Genomic DNA, 19855 nt, shown 5'->3' on the forward strand with positions numbered 1-19855 from the left:
TAATTACTTAACATCTAGCATCCTTGCCCTACGGTAGACTAAGCTAAAAGCTTTACATAATCAAGTAAGCCCAGCTTTAATAAACTTGTTTATTTGAAGAGAGTGCATATTTTAAAAAAGATCCATAATCTACTTTGTAAATTCTTTTCATATCTTCCTTTTATTGAGTTTGATTAGCCAACTAATTGGTAGTTTATCAATAGGTATGATTCTGATTAGTTCATTTTGAATCCATGGCACTGAAAACTGAAATGCACAGTGGTTTGCTGACACTCCAATCTGTCTTAAAAGAATGCAAGCTTGCTAATAAATATTTAATAGGTAGTTGTTTGTGGTTTAATAGAATTAGATAATTCTATTAGAATCCTGTTTGGAGATTTACATGTACCATACATCACTGCTGAGGACATGGTTAATAATTTAGGCTAAGTGACTAGTAATTAGAGACAAAGTCAGATTAAGCAGAGACTTCTTTGGTTTAGCTCATCTAGGGATTTAAATGGGTAAGTATTTGCTACATAAAAGAAACATGCAATTTTTAGTTTCTTTCTTGCATGAAAATACTAATGCAGAGAGTCTGGGACAAGCCTTAAATGTGATAACAAAGCACGAGGCCCCCGGGGTTTATTTAATACCTCATCCTCTGAGTTAATGAGATGGAAAATAGTTTGCTGTTTATCTATAGTAGATTGAGCAGATATCACCAGTTCAATTTTATGGAAAGTAATCTCAGAGAGATTGTCTTCTGCCCGCTACTTTTTCCTGGGTTGAGTCTCTACTACCCTCTTCTCAGCTGCAAGAGAATGGTTTCTCACTTTAACCAAGATGTTGATGAAAGATCAGTACAGTAGAACATGGCAAAATAGTTAATAGGCAGCTTTTCAGAGTTGTTTTGTAACTACCTCAAATTTGGTGACATAAGTTGTTTGGGAAGAGTGATAAATTATTCAGAAGACACTGAGGATACTTAAAATAGTAACATACAATACAAAGCAAATATTTCACTAGTATAGCCACTCTAACCAGCTTCATTCTGGTGTTAAATATTCTGTATTTGTAAAATAGTGTTATAATGTGCAAAGTGAAATCTCACCGGAATATTATTTGAGACTAGTACCAGTGAAGTCACAGATGTAGCACCTGAGATACTATTGTTAGTCTAACTCTAGATTTTTCTTTACTGGAGGTTGGAATATTGTTGTGACCAAAATATTGTCATTTCCCCAAGGGTAATAATCTGAGAAAGCTGGGAGATGTGAATCTGGATATAGACTCATAGAGTATGTCTACACTGCAATAAAAAACTCATGGCACTGAGTCTCAGAGCTCTGGTCAGTTGGCTCTAGCTGCAGAGCTATAAAATTCAGTGTAAATGTTCTAGCTTGGGCAGAGACCGGGTTTTGAGCTCTACTCTCCTCAAGGGGTCTCAAAGCCCAGGCACCAGTCCACGCCTGAACATCTACACTGCAGCTCAAGCCCCATGAGCCTGCGTCAGTTGACCTGGGCCATCTATGAACCATACACGGGTCTTTTATTTCAGTTTAGATGTTGGGGCTTGGACTTTAAGGCCAGAAGGGACCATCATGACCTTCTGCACATTGCAGGCCATGAAACTTCACCCACCCACTCCTGAAGTAGGCCCACAACGTCTGGCTGAGTTGCTGAAGTCCACAAATCTTAATTTAAAGACCTCAAATTACAGAGAATCTTCCATTTACTCTAGTTCAAATGAGCAAATTATCTGTGCCCCATGCTGCAGAGAAAGATGACCCTCTCCTGGTGTGTCTGCCAACCTGACCTGGGGAAAAAAATTTTCTGACCCCAAATATGGTGATCAGTTAGAACCTGAGCATGTGGGCAAGACCCACTACCCAGATACCTGGGATAGAATTCCCTGTGGTAACTCAGCCTTCCCCACCCAGTGTCCCATCTCCAGCTGCTGGAGGTATTTGCTAATAGCAGTTGCAGATGAGCCATATGGCACTGTAGGCAGTGTCATCATACCATCCCCTCCATAAACTTACAGGCTCAGTTTTAAACCAAATTAGGTTTTTTGACCCTATTAAACTCCCTGGAAGACTATTGCAGAACTTCACTCGTCTGATGGTTAGAAATCTTCATCTAATTTCAAGCCTAAACTTATTGATGGCCAGTTAAGTTAATCTATTACTCTTCCAATATTGACCCTTACTTTAAATAACTCCTTTTCTTCCCTGGTGTTTGTCCCTGTGATATATTTATAGAGGACAATCATGTCTCCTCTCATCCATTGTTCTGTTAGGCTAAAGAAGCCAAGTTCCTTAAGTCTCCTTATAACTTAGGGTCTACATTCCTCTAGTCATCCTATAGCCCTTCTCAATCCCTGTTCCAGTTTGAATTCATCCTTCTTAAACATGGGAGATTATAATTGCACAGAGTATTCAAGATGAGATCTCATCAGCACCTTGTATAATGGTAATAACACTTCCTTATCTCTGCTGGAAATACCTCACCTGATGCATCCAGGGATTGCATTCACCTGTTTCATGGCTGCATCACGTTGGCAACTTACAGTCATCCTCCGATGGGCCAATACACTCAAGTTTGTCACTTTCAATTGATATATCCCCAGTTTATAGCAAAAATTCTTGTTATTCCTTAAGTGCATGACCTTGTACTTTACACTATTAAATGTCATCCCATTTCTATTACACTAGTTTTCAAGGTTGTCTAAATCTTCTTGTATGATATTCCAGTCCTCCACTTTATTGGCAATACCTCCCAACTTTGTGTCATCCATACATTTTATTAGCACACTCCTACATTTCTGCCAAGGTCATTAATTAAAATATTCAATAAGATTAGTCCCAAGACCAATGCTTGAGGCCTCAGGTACTCCATTAGTAACCTTCCTCCAGCATGAGAGTTGACCTTTCAGTATGACCCGTTGTAGTCTTCCTTTTTACAAATTCCTTACCCACCTTTTGAGTCCTGTATTAATCCCCATCTTCTCCAATTTAGTGAATAATTTCCCATGTGGAACTGTATCAAATACTATATTGAAATCCAGGTAGATTAGATCTAGAAAATCGGTTATCTTCTCAAAGAAAGAGATGTGGTTGGTCTGGCAAGTTCTACCTTTTGTAAAATTATGTTGTATTTTGTCCCAATTACCATTTACCTCTATGTCGTAGGACTAAATCCAGGCACAGGATATACGCAAGTGAGCTTTGCAACACTTCTCGGATCTCTGCCTGTGGGGAGTTATTCAGATCCTGAGTGATAAGGTCACCAAGCTGATCCACACTTCCCCAGTTTCTCCCAGCCACTGCCATGCATGATAGATACAGTAAACTGATGGTGCTAAATGAAAGCACTGCACACTTTAACATGGGGAAGCTGATAAGAGTGAACATCTTGACATGCATTGCACATGCAGTGTACATCTCAGAACATGCTTTAGAACAGAGGCAGCTCTCATACTGGGCCATTATGTTGCCTCTGCACTTGCACTCTGCCAGTTTTTGCAGTGATTAAGGTGCTGAGGTAACCATTTGATGGACCAGTGCCTTTTTAGCAGGACCATTACTGTGCTTGGCCATGAAGCATAAAAGGCTGGTTGCTGCCTTATGGCCCAAGTGCATGGATGCATACTCCTTGGATAGGAGAGTTTAAGAGGCAGCAGTTGACAAAGCCCACCTAGTGCCAGCTAATTTTCACTCTTATGGCTTGTTACTCACTCTGTAAGCATGATGTGTCTATACAGCCACTTTTCAGAGTGAGTCACATTCTAAGGTTCCACAGTTAAGGATCATAGCACACATGAATTTTGATACAGTAATTACACAAACACAAATTTCATTAGATAAATGTCTCTCTAAAGTTGCAAAAAACACTCCAAGTTCAGTATATAGTTAACATAACTGCATAAACATATGACTTGAAAAACATAGTGTGATCAGCTAATTAAATACCATTGTGGTATAATATGCAAGAAGGCAGAATCAAAGATGAGTGCTTACCTTTAATTTCCACTTGAATAATGAATTGCTTAAATGTGAAAATTCTAAAGTTGTATTATCATAGTTTTTAGTATTTTTACCTTGTTTCCCTTCACCTCCCAAAAAGCAAAATAAATTCCATTAATTACTTTCTCATACTGAGTTTAACTGGATATCTGTGTGGCCAAAAGAGTTGATGTGTTGTCTCTGACATTGATGATTCAAGCTCTGCCTGGTAAGGCTTGTTATTTTAATGTTTTTAAAGTCCTGAGATGGATTTTCATCTCCTTGATAGCATTACAAATCCAGAATAACCTCTAAAGTCAGTGGAGTCACAGGTGTTAACTTTTGTTTTGCTGGTGGGTACTTTTGAAGAAAAGTGTGTGTTTTGGGGGGAGGAGCTCTCTGCCAGTTTTGGGGGGAGGCTATTTTTAGCATATTATACACTTCTTTCATATTCTAGTTATTGAATATATGTCTATCATTGGTATCTTACCAGTTTAATCATTATTAAAAATAGTAATGTACTACCTAATTATATTATTTTGAATTACAATATATTAAAATCATTGCATTCACTTACATGCTGTCTTCACTAATGTCCCAGTTTAAAGATTTTACTTCTCACTGTAGCTTTCTGGATGAAACTGTCAGCAACACTGTGGCTTGTGGGTGCCTCTTCTCCCCGAGGTCTTGCCTGCTGCTTGCTCCTCTCTGTCCTCTCCTCCTTTGCCCCCGCTTGCTCCTCTCCGCCTTCTTCTCCCACCCATGCAAGTGACAGGTAGGGTCTTGGGGGTAAAGAGGCCGAGTGGGGGCAGGGCCCTGGGGCGGAGTGGCGGATGGGGCCTCAATGGGAAGAGGATGAGAGGAGGCTGGGCCACGGTCCGAGTGCCAGGGTCCACAAAAGATTAATTTGGCCCTGTAGGTACTGAGCACGGCCTATTTTTTTCAGTGAGTACTTAAACCACAGAATACCACGGAGTTGGTGCCTATGGGAGGAGTTATTTGGGATTTAATCCCATGCAGGTGAGATCAGAATCTGGTCCTCATTTTAGAGTGTATAAAGCAAAAAGAAGCTAAGCTACCTGAGGTATATTTCAGAAATATACCCAGTCGTTACTGTGTATGATTGGGCTTCCCAGGTAAATTAAGGTGCCACTTGTGTCTGATTAGCAGTGGAACAACAGAATAATAAAAAGAACACAAAAAGAGCTTACAGTTCCTTGGATCTGCTCCTTTTAGTTTCTCTGTTAATTCCCCTAGAATATCCTCTATTCTCGGTACTCCTGCCCCTTCTCTTTGCCCTTTCCCACCCCAGTTCAGCAACTGGTCTTGAGGATAAAAGGACCAGTGGAAATCCACTGTCTGGTGGTTTCCTTGTGCTTATCATCTCTGTTCCAGTTTTCCAGGGATAGTGATGTGCATTATATTCTCTGGAGAACAGTTCCATTGCTGTGAGCTGTTAGTTCCACTCAGTAGTCACTCTTTGGAAACAATGGTTTGATGGGCTGGGACATGGATTGTCATGTTAACTAAGAAAATAACTTGTACTGTTGCTGTAATTACTTTTCAAGCACACAGAGTCTAGTAGAATTTCACCTATCAAATTCTCCTTAATTTCTTCATATATAATGGCACAGCACTTAGCATTTATGTAGCACAGCTTTACATCTTCAAAGTGTTCTACTGTTATTAACTAATTAATCCTCGGAACACTCCTATAAGGTATATCTGTTTGCTGCTTCTTGGGTGGCTATGTAGCTGATAACAGTGTGTGGTTTAAATGTTAATAATAACTAGGTAGATGCAGTATGTTGCAATATTTTTTTGAACAAATACGCTATTGTCAAACTTCGTTTCTGGTTTAGTTAGAATTATCAGATGGGTTAGGCCCAGTTTTCCTGCAATTATAGTGGTTGCTCACTTAAATCAAATACCGACATATAGAAAATGACTAAGCTATTTGGGCATGCAGTAACTGTACAATCTTAATTTTTTAAAAAATCAGGGCCATGATATTTTAAAACCAAAATAATTTTGTGGATTAAAATCTAAATTAAACATACCTCTACAGAGTTTGCAACAGCTCATGGCCCCATCATTTTAGTGCATGGAAACCGAAGAATGAAACTGATGAGAAACAGATCAGTCTACTTCAGCAGATGCTATAAATGATGATAAGTAAATTAGATTTTAACAGGTCTGTCAATTTTAATAATCCAAAGTGGTGCTAGTAAGTTGTAAAATGGATAAGGAAAGGAGACCAACCTAATAGGAAACATTGTCTTCTGGTGAAAGCACTGGACTGTGATACCAGGGACCTGATATCAGTTCCTGACTATTTCATTCTGACTCTGTGACCTTGGGCAAATCACTTGGGGACAGATTTTTCCAAGGTATTGAGGTACCTAAAGATATGATGTGATGTTTTGGGGTTCATCCAGGCCAGTAAGGAGTTTGATCATCATCTGCGTTGTTACCCAAGGCATCTTTTGGATGTGCAGCTTGGATCTGGGCCTCTGACCCCTTACAGCCTGTCAGCAACCCCCAAACCTCACCCTGGCTTTGGCCAACATGCCTTCTCCTTGCAGGCTGGCCTTAGTATCATTTCAGCCCTGAATTTGCCACCAAATTGTCCTTCTGAATGGACTGTCCCTCTCATTGGACCCTCACAGAGGAAGGGTTTGGTTTCCTGCCTTTACAGACAGTAAAACACTCCAACCTGTCAGTTTTCCTGAAGAATACAGTTTACTGAACTTACCCAGCAGTCTCCTGCATCTCTCTGGTGTGCAGAAGCCAGGTTAATTCTCTCACTTGATTTTAGGATCAGGATAATTCCATTCGGTTTAGCTCAATGTCTTAGTTTACTGATAATATGTAAATTGAGGTACTCCCATATTCTTTTGTTTAGGACAGACTTGTTTATCACCTCTGCCTGGGCTAAGATGTCTTGTCTTAAACATGTAATAGCAACATCATACAGAAATAATTAATAGCTTCACATAAAACATTATCACATGAATTTTATAATGATACTAATAACCAGCATGTTGTTAGCTTTCATATGATACCTCATAAGGCATATTTTGTACAAATATTATTGCTTCAGGTTGAGTACATATGGAATACTTTTTTGGATCTCTGATTTAATCTTTTTGTGCCAGAGTTCCCCCTCTGTAAATTGGGTATGACAATAACCCTTCCTTTTACCACTGATTGTCTGTTTTATCAGTTCAGACTTGTTAAATCTTTGGGGCGGGGATTATCTCTTGATATGCCTTTGTATAGTAACTAGCACAATTGGCCCAGGACTTTTATTAGAGCCTCTATTTGCTAACATAATACAAACAATAGGAACATAATTACAGCTAGACTGGGTAAGACCAATGATCCATCTAGCCCAGTATCCTGTTTTCAACAGTGGCCAATGCCAGATCCTTGAACGGGAATGAACAGAACAAGGCAATCATCAAGTGATTCATCCGCTGTTGTCCAGTTCTAGCATTTGTCAGTGAGAGGCTTAGGGACACCCAGAGTATGGGGTTACACCCTGACTATCTTGGCTAATAGCTATTGTTGAACATATTCTCCATGAATTCATCTAATACATTTTTGAATCCAGTTACAGTCTGGGTCTTCTCAACATCCCCATGGCAATAAGTTCCACTAGTTAATTATTTGTTGTGTGAAGAAGTACTTCCTTTTGTTTGTTTAAATAATTACTATTTTTATTCCTAAAAGGATATAAAGAAGCGGAGGTCACCCAGTAAAATTAAAAGGCAGCAAAACAATGTATGTATTTATACAAGATTATTTCCGTTTGCCTTCCTGTAATAAGATGGAGAAAAGTTTTAGAGGGGCATTTTTTTTTGTAGTCTGTTGGGTGCATTAGCTATGGAGGAAAGCAGAGAGCGAGCCAGATTTAATGTTTATGAGGTGACTTGGCTGCTAGGTTGATTATTGAAAAACAACTGTTTTGACAAATCAATTACAGCCAGAGTGATAGAGAACAATAGTAAGAATGGTGACAAGCTTCATTAGGCATACTCGCTCTCTCTCAAGTCTTTGGCTGGGTCATTGGACTAACTGTGAATTTGGGTCAAGGACCTGAGTGGGTAGGGTGGCCTCGTTTATCATCAGTGAAGGCTGAGACAACAGTCATCAGTCCATTTGACTCCAGCTGGGAAGTGAACAGCTTATATTGTTTTAGTGATGATTTGAGAGGCTCATCAATAAAATCACCAATACTCTTTTCAGTGCGGTAATCCATCTGTGTCTTAGTGATCTGTGTGATCGCTAGCTGCAAAGACAAGGAGAGAGTAAGGGGAAGAAAAGCAGCTTCAGTTTTTTCCCTTTCATTTCACTAATTTCAATGGCACACTTCAGAGTCTCTAGGCTGGTCTAACAAAGTCACCTAGATTTGATTGGCTTATCCTACAAATTAGTTTTATGTTGTGAACTGGGACACTAATAGAGAACAGTGTGAAAAGGAATATTCATTCATCCATGAGGTGCTGATTTCATTGGATGGCAATGTAGAATCCTTCTTCCTAAAATTTTGGGACTGTTGTGACCCTACTTACACCTGTTTTACATTGGTGTAACTCCAGTGACTCAATAGCGGTTTTCCTGATTCACAATGGCGTAAGGTAAGATCAGAAGGGGGCCCACAGAGCTTATTTAGTACAGAAGAACTGCTACATTAGACCCAAGAATGTTACGGGGGAAAAGGTTCCCCTCTGCAGATCAGTGCTCATGACACACATTCACCAGCCTTCTTTAAAATGTAGCTTCACCATTATTGAACGATAGGATGGGTAAGAATGTGCACTAATTGAGCTAACTGGGAGTGAGCTAATCAAGATGTACCAATTAGTTTAATTGGTGCAAACCCAATCTTGACTTCCTCTTTGCTTAAAGTAGCACCAGTGCTAGTACACTGATTACTGCATCAAAGTTATCCTTGAGTGTCCGCAAGGGCTCAGCAAAGCAAGCAGCTAGCAGTCACAAAAGGAAACCGAATGGTTGAGTGAGGAGCTATTTTTATTGGATCACTCTTCAGAGTTGGACTGGCCTTTAAGTTTTTCTGGTGAGAACTGACATAATGCATCTCGGCTGTTAGTGTCCTAGATGTAAAGTGTAGATGATGCTATGACAATAGCTATGGTACATCGTTTTCTTTGTATAGCAGTTGTTTGTATTTTAATCTCATTGGCTTCTTCATGATTATGTATTTTACTACTTGGCTCTGTTTGTTATGCTCCAAAAACATCAATTAAATTACTAATGCGAAGGGTTTTTGTAATGATAGTCTATTGCCATCCTCAGATGGAAGGCAATGTAGAAATTAAAAGTGCTTTATGAACATTAATTAATGAGTTGAACTTCACAGCACCCCATGAGAGATGTAAGTAATTTCTTCCTATTTTACAGATGGAGAAGCTGAGACAAAGAGAGGTTAAGTGTTTTGCCTGAAGTTATGCAAAATATTAAGTTAGATATGGGAATTAAACCCAGATACCATTCGTAGTCCTGGAACCCTGGGCTTCACCCACAATTCCATCTTTCCCCAACAAGGCTATCTTACTCCCCCTCCGTCAATCAAACCAACCAGACTTGCTAAATTTGTCCCAGTTTAATCTTCCTGACATAATTCTGGATGAATGACAGGGAGAGCACTATTTATTTATTTTGGCAGCTTGTGAGACTCTTTTATTTGCCTAGCATCCTGTTAACATTGGAAGAGCAAAAATTTGCCTGACCTTAAATGTTGGAGTCATCTCTTCTAAGTGACCTGCTGTTAATTGAACAAAGAGCTTCAAGGACTACATGTCTGCATAAGTGAACAGTAACTGAATCTCATCACAGGCAAGTGCCTAGTTTTCCCCAGTGCATGGGCACATGCATACACAGGACGCAAGCACAGCATAATCATAGAATATCAGGGTTTTAAGGGATCTCAGGAGGTCATCTTGTCCAACCCCCTACTCAAAGCAGGACCAATTCTCAGATTTTTACCCCAGTTTCCTAAATGGCCTCCTTAAGGATTGAATTTATAACCCTGGGTTTAGCAGCTTAATGCTCAAACCACTGAGCTATCTCTCCCCACAACTAGCTGCTTTGCCCCAAAGTATGTTTTATCTCTATTCCTGAATGTGGGTGTTCTACTGAGATTTATAAGAATCTTGCTCCCTTTGTGGTTCTGACAGCCAAATCCTAACAGACTTCTGTAAATGTCTGCTTATAGCTGGGATGCAAAACAGGAAAAAAAAACCATTAAAAATAGATGGGGTTAGACTCTGCAGCCCTCTGTTCACATTGATGAACATGTACTTTCCTGAGTATTCCCATAAATCCAGGCATATTGAATTCAGTGGGACTTCTCTTGTGAGTAAATGCTTATGAACATGAGTGAGTCTAGCCCTGTAGCAGGGTGAACACCCGCTCCAGTCTGGAAGGGCTTGGAAAAGCCTTGTAAAAGGCTGGGGCTGGGCAAGGGAGTAAGACTCCAGCTGATTGGAGAAAGTGGCTGCAGCTGGGGCCACACACCAAACTGAGCAACTAGGCCTTATAAGAAGGCTAGGGATGCCAGAAGAAGTCTCTCCCTGATTTGAGAGGGAGATGGGCTTGGCTGCTGGGGAACTCACCTGGGGACCTAGAGGAAGAGAGAGAGAGAGAGAGGTAGGTAGGTAGGTAGGTAGGTAGGACTGGGGAAAGGCCTTAGGAACTGGGAAGCCCTAGGCCAGCAACTCCCCAGGCTACAGGGCCTACTTCTAGGCCTCCTAGGTATTGGGCTTGCAGAGGGGCAGCTGGAGGTTGGGTAAAGGCAACCAGTCCAAACCCCTTGTTGCCTGTGATGATTGGCTGATAGACTGTAGGGTGCGGGGGCTAAACAGAGACTGGCAGTAGCCATGACTGAGGTGATGTGGGGATCGGTGGTTGGGGGTTCCCCTGGAGGGGGAAACTTCTAGAGAAAGTGGGGTACTGCTGGAGGGGCAGCACCCAAGACAAGCGCACCGGGGTCCTGCGAGGGACATGGGGGCCAACAGCAAGTGGCCCACTGGCCTGCAGAGGGCGTTCCTGGGTTGAAGAACTAATTCCTGAGGGTGACCAACAGGAGGTGCCGCAGGGGTGTCTGTGCTGCGCTACAAGCCCATAGGCTTCTACTCATGTAGATCAAATTGTTGGCCTAGTACTAACAGCATCTACAGTATTTCTTTAAAGGGAGACCACTAACTTAAAAATCAAACTTCTGTCTGAAAACTCCTATTTAGGGCTGGTCAAAAGTTTTCTGTTGAAACTGCTTTTTTGTTTTATCAAAAAAAAATCAAAAAATAAAATATTCACAAAAATCATGTGGTTCCCAAGGAAAAATTCAGTTTTTCATCTGGAAAAGTCATGACCTCAAATTGAGATGTTTCCATCAAAATCAAAAATATTTTAATTTGGATACTCTGCCATAGTGCCTCCTAGGAGTTGTCGCTAGGCTTCCTCATTTTCCCCATTCTGCACTATGGGCCATGCTCCCCAGTCAGACTCCATCTTCTTTGATTCAGTGCCTCTCCTCATCAAGAAGAGGGTCTCTCCATCTTACATGTCCAACAAATGGGCAGTCATGGGCTAATTGCAGCAATCCTGGCTCACAATCATGACTGCCAACCTCAGGGAAGACAGTTAAGAAACAGGTCACAAACTCCAAATTGGTTGTATGTTCTAGACTTAGATGTCACAACCAAGTACCGGCTATGAACTCCTCAAGCACTACAACAGCTTTAACGTGGAGTCACAGACGGTCCCTTGAGTACTCTGGGTCATCTTGCCACCTAGGCAAGTTTGCCTTTGTGATACAGAAAACAACCACAACAATATTCAGGTTACTTCCAGACCCAAAGGACCAGTCCCTTACCCCAGTTCAGCTGTACCTCAGAGACAACACTTGTAGCCAGTGCTATAATACTAACTAAATATTTATTAACTAGGAAAAAATAAATGATTTATTTATAAGGTTAAATCAGGTAAATATACAGACAGAAATGAGCTACCATGCTTGATTCCAAAAGGTGATAGTAGCTGCCATCTGTGCAAGCTCTTCATTTTGGTTAACTCAAACTAAAGTAGTTTGGGCATCCCTTGCTTGTGCTTAGAAATATTGACCTCTCTGAATTCCAAGCACCATAGTGATACAGTTCCTTCTCATCAGGCATTTTTATTTCCTTCTTCCACAGATCAAAATGATGGAACAAGTATTGGTGCCTGCCTCCTCCATCTTGTGTGTGCGTTGGGGCAATCAACAAAGTCCTTCTCCTTTGTTTCATGTGGCTCATTTGGTTTCACTGAGCTTTCTTGTGTACAGGACCAGAACCTTACACTAATTAGTGCTTCCTTCTTGTTTGGTAAGTAACACAATTACAGAGGTGTACAGTACAAGCATGGAATATAACTTTATGCCATGGGCTACAGTTGTATATGAGATCAATACCTGCAGCATCTTACAAGCATTTCATCAAGTCTAAACACGTTCTTATCAAATTAACATCTAATCTAACAAAGCTAACACAGGTGAGCCAGATTGGTTTCCAGCTATGCATTTGTCAGTGTTAAGTGAGGCCTAGAGGCCTTGGGATGAGCTGGTACTGATCTGCCCACATTAGGGGGAGCTCATGGAAACCTGCCTATAGAGGAGAATGGGATCATGAGGCACCTGAATTATAACTCCAATGAGGCATTTCAGTATTTGGAAAAGCCCCAATTTTCTGACCAGCTCTACTGTTACAATAATCTTAGGTGTTACTTATATCTGGAAAAGATTTAGGAAAACACATTTTTTTTCACTTTGTTTACTTATTTACAAAATTTTGTCAGATGCACTTCCCTGCGGTGGGGCCTTTCTCACAGGAACATGGGAGAAAAGAACATTTATAGGAGTAGGAAAATGTGATTATGAAAGCCAGGGAGCATAGTCAGGTAGACTCAGGAGCAAGTGTAGTACATGGAATTACTTTTAACTCTCCTGTTTTTTTTTAAACTTGATTAGATTACGAGTTGACAAAATGCCCTTATAAAACAAATGTAATCTCCCTCTGAAAAGCACAGATGGCGTACTTTGCATTGAGAGTTTTGCTGGTATGTACACCTGTTTGTAAAAAGATGTATTCCCTTTCAATGAAACAGTGCTGTTATGGGCAGGGTGGGCTCAGGGACGGCTCCAGGTTTTTTTCCGCCCCAAGCAGCGAAAACAAACAAAAAATAAATAAATTAAAAAAAGTAAAACCTAGTTGAGGTGCTGCCAAAGAGGAAGAGAAGGACCCGCCGCCGAAGACTAGCATGGAGTGGTTGAGCTGCCCGCCAAAGTGCCACCGAATACCTGGACGTGCCGCCCCAATAATGGCCAGAGTGCTGCCTCTTTTTATTGTTCGCCCCAGGCACCTGCTTCCTTCGCTGGTGCCTGGAGCTGGCCCTGGGTGGGCTATCTTGGTTAAATGTGCATTGACGTGATACGATGATGTTTCTTATTGCTTTATTACCAGGGCTGTGGAAAACATTCATAAAGAACCAAGAATTCACTCTAAATGAGGGTAATTTTGGATTGTTACATATCTAGGAAAGGTTCTTGAACATGCCCAGCTGTTTACAGGCCCCTCCTCTTCTTTAGCTTGGGGATGCACATGACCCTTTCCCCTTCTACACACAATCTTTACCTTTTGATGCTTTTGTGGGTGGAGGCCTGGTAGCCTGCCTGTTTTCTGCCTCAAGCCAAGCAACCCCCTCAATTGCATCCTCCTGTGTCCCAAATATTTTATGTATGTGAGACACCTGTTACAGATCATTGTCTCCCTAGTGCATAAAGAGTCTTCTGGGTAGTGGAGGTGGCCAGGGTGGACTACTTACTTTGACCTCATAGGGCAGCCAGTGCATGGGAAATACTCTGGCTTCTGCTGTGGCACAGCACTCTAATAGGTTGCAAGGAGAGATTTCTCATATTAGCATGAATCCTGTGGATTTCCCCCGCAACTATGTGAAAGGGAAGAGATGCACTAGAGTTTCTAGAAGTGCTAGGAGCACTGATGGCTAGAGAACTTTGTTTCTCTCATTAACATGTTTATTGGCTTGGTGTTTTCTGTCCATGCTGCACTATGAGTGGGGTGGTTACATCCAGCCACCACCCCAAATATTCTGTATACAAACTCTACTCCATCTTCTCCTTTAACTGAGCTCCTCTCCCTCACCCCAACAAAGCAAAGCCACGACAAATGGAAAACAGGAAAAACATGGGAAAGCAGGTGGCGTTTGCAGTGTATGCTGGAGGTAACCTAATCCAGGCTCTGGCTAATCAGTGGAAGGAGTAGCGAATTCCAGAGCTGAGGGTTATTCCCTGAGAACACCCTACTGCCAGCCCCCTCTCATGTTTACTAGGAAGGGCCAAGGTGCTCCCTTGGAGGACAGGACCCACACAGTTTTGGACTTTATGGTCAACCAATACCTTAAACTTCATGGGAAAGGTAAGGCTGTGGCCTGAGATGGAAAAGCCCTTTAAGGGTCTTGCTGTATGGCATCTCCTACAAGTATCATGACAATAATGCCTCAGAGGAAGCTTAGCCAAGTGGATGGAGTATTGGGGTGCATGTCAGGGTTGTGCTGGATTTCATTCATGGGCCTGCTATTGACTTGCTCTGTACAAGTCACTTAACCTCTTTGTGCTTCTCCATCTGAAAAATGGGGATTTTAATGGCTACATACCCTTTTTTAAAGAACTTTGAGATCTACAAAGAAGTGTTAAATAGTATTATACTATACAAATTGACTAAGGGAGCCTAGTTCCCAAGCAAGTATTCAGACACTTAGAGAAATGTGACCCCAGGACCTGTTGGTGACAACTGGCAGAGGGCACTAGGGGTGCAAAGGGTTCTACAGGGATCCCTTGGGTCAAATATACAGTATGCAGCATAATTCACTTGACTTGTTTCTTGAATGGAAGATCACAGCCTAGTCTGGCTATACTATATGCTCTGTAAGACAGAAAAGTGTCTAGTTAAATAACATGCACTATAGAACCTAGACTTTTATCATTTTAGTTTACATATAATCCTTTGTTTCCAGTACTTCTAGTTCTATCACTTGAATTTCTCCTCTTTGTTAAATAAACTTGTTTTCACTATAAATATATGTAAGTGCTGGGTGTTAAGTGACACTCATAAGCTGGGCTGTACTACTTTGGGAGCAGGGAATCTGTAAATACTGGGGTGTCCTCTGGAACTGGGGCTGGACACTTGAGGGAGATGCTCAAAGGACTAAGGAGTTGGAGCATGCCTATTGCTAAGCTAGAGTTCGTGCTTGTGTTGCTCGTGACCAGTGGAGTTGAGGAGATGACCCCTAGCAGGCATGAACAAGATTTTCTCATGCTAAGAGCAGGTGGTATCTTGGATACCCTAGTTACCACTGGGAAGCATCACCCTATTATCAGGAGGCGCCTGCCAAAAAGATAAAATAAATGTCAAACTCATTTCCCCCTTTTTCTCCTCTGTTCTTTCTCTTCTTTGCTTTCCTCCTTGCTCCTCTTCTATTTTGTGTCAGAGTGTGTGACATTAGGCTTTTTTTTTTTTCTAGTCTAAATGACCCTGGACTATGTTTAAATATTCAGTCTGAGAGAGGTAAATTTACATTTCAAGGAAGACTCAATACACCACCCCAGTCTCAAAATAGGGAACTCATGACATAGCCTTGATATTGAGCTGTCACTGAAAGTGGAAGAGATGGAGAAGGGGAATCAGTTATGAAGGGGGAGGGCAGATATTTACTTTGATTGTATTTTAGGTTCAGCAGCCACTGCGTGACCTGCCCTTTTATATGGGCTTTGTCACCTTGTTCTTCCTCAGTGGCCTGTGCTACTGGAACTAGTGTGTTATTTCAGATCAGAAGGCTTTCTTCTATATTTAGCCATGATTCTGTGAAGTAAGTTCTGAGTGCACACCAAACAGGAGGGGTTTGCAGCAGTTGAAATTAGATGGACATTGGTTCTATCAACTGCTGCAAGTTATATGATTCTTTATAGTTTGCTCTGCAAGGTCCTTATCTTGGTCTTTTATCAGCTAGTTCATTTTGTCCCCCAGGGTGACTAATTGTGCACTGAAACAGCCTCAAAGAAGTAGCATGCTTTATGTGCTGAATTTCTGCAACTGATACTACACTGGATGCTACTGAAGTACACAAACTCCCTTCAAAAGCAGCCTTTGTCTGGAAGAAGTGTCAGGCTGCAGACTACATTGTGCTTACCTAGCTTGTCTACCTGTTTTTTTTTTTAAAGCTCTGTTATAGTATTCTATTCCCAATCTGAACCTTAGAGTCCAAAAAAATTGAGCATGGATTCCTCTAACCTTAATTACCTGCTTAGATCTGATATGCTGCCACCAACCAGGAATTCCAGTGCCTGGTACACTCAGGTCCCCCAAAAACCTTGCCCGGGGACCCCCAAGACCCAGACCCTCTGGATCTTAACACAAGGAAAGTAAACCCTTTCCCTCACCATGCCTCTTCTAGGCTTTCCTCCCTGGGTTACCCTAGGAGATCACCGTGATTCAAACTCCTTGAATCACAACACAGACAAATCAGGTTGGTTCCCCTGCCCCCTCTCTTCCCCTCCAGGTGTTCCCTCCCTGGGCTCCTGGAGAGATAGACAGATTCAAGCTCCGTGAATCTAAAACAAAAGTATTCCACCCTTCTCCCCTCCCTTCTCCTTCTCTGTTAAGTACAGACTCAATTCCCTTGAGCCTCAACAAGGAAAAGAAAAAATCAGACAGGTCTTAAAAGCAAAACTTTTAATAAAAAGAAAGAAAAAAAGTAAAAGTTATCTCTGTAATTTAGATGGTAAAAGTTACAGGGTCTTTCAGCTTAAGACATTAGAAAGAAGCCTCCCCCCAGCAATATGCAATTTAAAATACTTCCAGCAAACTAAACATTTGCAAATACAGAAAACAATCAAAAGACTATAACCGCCTTTTCTACTAAATACTCTCTATTCTGAATATATAAGAGACACTAGCAGGGAGATTGGCAAGAAATCTGGTTGCACATCTAGTTCCTTCCAGGACCCAGCGAGAACAAAGCCAAACCCCAAAAAACACAAACAAAGGCTTCCCTCCACCGAGATTTGAAAGTATCTTGTCTCCTGATTGGTCCCCTGGTCAGGTGTTTTTGGTTCCCTGTTTGTTAACCCTTTACAGGTAAAAGAGACATTAACCCTTAAGTATCTGTTTATGACAAGCTCTTCTCCATTTCTATTTGTTATAGATATTGGCTTCTGAAGTCTCAATATCTCATAGAATTTAAGGCCAGAGAGGACGACCAGATCATCTAGTCTGACCTGCCTTGTATCACAAGCCACCAACACCGTCCACCACCTGCAAACTAAACCCAACAACCAAAATTAGACCAAAGTATTACAGTCCACAGGAAATGAAATTCTGATGTGCCACAGACAAAGAATATGAGGGCTAAATATGCCATGGCAGAGAATGAATTAAATACAGTATACCTGGATGATACCAGTGAATGACCCATGTGCCATGCTGCAGAGGAAGGTGAAAACCTCCCAAGGTCACTGCCAATCTGAACTTGGGGAAAATTCTTTCCTGACCCCACATATGGCAGTCACTTAGACTCCAAGCAGATGAGCAAGAACCAGTCAGCCAAGCACCTGAGAAAGAGGATGCTGGGTGCCACCTTAGAGCACTGGCCTATCCCACAGCTCTAGGCTCCCGAGGGTGGTGGTGAACCCCTGAGCTACTGGCCCCCACAAGCACCTGGAGCTGCACCCAGTGGGGGTACCGCAGCTCCTGGCTCACATGGCAGCTAGGTTATCTCGCAGTCACCAGATGCGGCAGGCGCAGCTGCCCAGCTTTAGGCAGTATGGGGATCTGCATGTCCCCATTTTGTCCGAGATATTTTTAGTAAAAGTAACGGACAGGTCACAGCTTCCATGACTTTTTCTTTTTTTGCCAGTGACCTGTCCATGACTTTTACTAAAAATATCCAGGACAAAATCTTAGCTTCCTGTTCCCTGCAGGTGACTGGCTGATGCATGAGATTTTAGGAACTTAAGATATAAACTGGAAGGGAATCCCTGGGCTGGTGAGCCCTCCTCCCCATCATCACAAGCAACTCTATCATACAATCCAACTAATAAATTTACTCGGTTTTCTTAAAACTAATGAAGTTGTTTGCCTCCACAGCTCCTGTTGGGAGGCTGTTCCAGAACCTCACTCCTCTGTTGGTTAGAAACCTTTTTCTAGTTTCTAGCCTGAATTTGTTCATAGCCAGTTTGTATCCATTTGTTCTTATGCTAGCATTGTCTTTCAGCTTAAATAGCTTTACACTTTCCCTGGTGTTTTACCTCATCCCTTCACTCCCTGATGTATTTACAGAGAGCAATCATATCCCCTCTCAGCTTTTGTTTTGCTAAGCCAAACAGGCCAAGGTCTTCCAGTCTCCATTCATAAGATAGGCCCTCCATTCCTCTAATCATCAGAGTAGAGTTCTCTGTCCCTGTTCCAATTTGAATTCATCACTCTTGCACATGGATGACCACAATTGCAGACTGTATTCCAATATGTAGCCACAATGTATTTTTCTCTGCTGATTGGTCCCCTTTCCTTTTCCCTTTCCCTATAGGCTCTCTGTTACTCCTAGTGACCTTTTTTGAGATGGCTATTCATCCAGTTGGGTGTGGAGCCTTTTCTGACAAGATTTTCCCCATCTTGTTTGGGATGTAAATTGAAGATAGTTTTGTTATTTGATTGAAAGAATTTTTAAGCCTTTTCCACATTTAAATCCTTGAGCTCTTCAGTCTAGTTGATTTTAACTAATTCCCTTAATTTCCCAAAGTCTGCCCTTTTGAAGTAAAAACATAGCTGACAACCTGGTTTTGATTATCCATCCATTTAATTCAAACTGAATCAGTTTGTGATCACTCAGTCCAAGGTTCTTTCCTATGGCCAGCTCTTCGATGGTGTCCTCACTATTTACCAAGTCTAAAATTACATCACCTCTTGTTAGTTTAGTAGTGATTTAATGAAAAAAAATCTGTCATATCCAGGAGTAATGGACTCCTACCAGTATTAGTAGTGTTTATTCTCCAATCCAGGAAGTTAATTTCCCTTTATAACCCAATTCTTGGTAGTATTCATCTCTCTAATGATATTAAAGAGATCTCTGTCCATAGCCAAAGCCAGTAGTAGAATTCTGCAGCAGACCCCTAACACATCTCAGTTATTCGTGGGCCAGGTTCCTTGCTTCCTTTTGTGCATTAGGACTGATTCATATTTTATTTTTTAATGTTTTGTTGTTTATTATGGTGCTTGAATGCCTGTGGCTAAGCACCATAGAAATCACAGCATCAGAAAGATAGCAATGAAAAAAACTCTATTATATCATCCAGCTCCTCTCTCAGCCAATACGTTTGTTCCCTGTGGTGTGTTTTCTAGTGATGTGTCTCATCTAGTTTTAGAAGTCCCAAGTGATGAGGTTTCCATTAATTTCCCTGGGAGACTGAATGTGATCAATACATAAACTATAACATGGGATCAATACATAAACAATAATATATTAAATATCAGTGTGGACTATAAAAGGTATTTCCTTTCTCCATGGGTATATGGATATGTTATCAGGGCAAAACAAAGTGTCTTCCAGATACAGCTATCTAGCGAAAAGTAAATCAAGCTCTGGGTAATTATCTAAAATTTGCATTCAGATCTGAACTGCTTAAATACAGAGGAATTTCCTAATCTTAATGGGCCAAGTTCTGTTTAATGGGCCAAATTTGGTTTGAATTGTTGGCAAGTCTCTGCTCAGTTAATTTATTGACTATCTTATGCCTAACA

This window comes from Gopherus evgoodei, chromosome 8 (assembly GCF_007399415.2).
Source record: "Gopherus evgoodei ecotype Sinaloan lineage chromosome 8, rGopEvg1_v1.p, whole genome shotgun sequence".
In the NCBI taxonomy this organism is placed as follows: domain Eukaryota; kingdom Metazoa; phylum Chordata; order Testudines; family Testudinidae; genus Gopherus; species Gopherus evgoodei.